We start from the raw sequence: 628 nt of genomic DNA, 5'->3' as shown, positions 1-628 counted from the left end.
AAGTTTATTTGCTTAGAATATTCAAAATTGACCTCTAAAAGGATCCTTATGAGTTAAAAAATACTGGTTATTTAACTTAATCCATTATTCAACTATTTCAACAAACATCTGTTGATATGCTTTCCACAAAGAGAGACATTTTTAGACAAATATAAACTAAGCTTTTGCCACCAACAATCATAAGTAGAATAAGTGCTAAAGAATGTGACTGAGCTGAGCACCAAGAGGTTCTTAGGTGGAAGGTCTGTTTTAGGTCACCAAACAGTGTTCACCCTCTCTTGCACCTGTGGATCTCTCCATGACTTTCCAACATGGACCACTCCATGCCTTTGCTAATGTCTTTGTCTCTCTTCCTGGACGGTGTTCTCCAACTCATTTCCTGTTGAACTAAGTATTCTCAAGAATGTCCAGGGCTTTTCACTACCTTCCTCATTCTCAAAGACATGATTCCTTCTAGAATTTTCTGAAGAATTTTATTATAACTCATCACGCTATATTATATTTTATGGCTATTATCATACTACTAGACTTCCTTGTTCCCTTCGTGGTCTTTTTGTAATGTCTAGATATGAGCATCTTGAAGGCAGGAGTGCTAGCTTCTTTCCTTTCTTGTTTCTGTATCCCTAGT

Source organism: Canis lupus, chromosome 10, assembly GCF_048164855.1.
Source record: "Canis lupus baileyi chromosome 10, mCanLup2.hap1, whole genome shotgun sequence".
NCBI lineage: Eukaryota > Metazoa > Chordata > Mammalia > Carnivora > Canidae > Canis > Canis lupus.
This window is presented reverse-complemented; position numbering follows the sequence as displayed.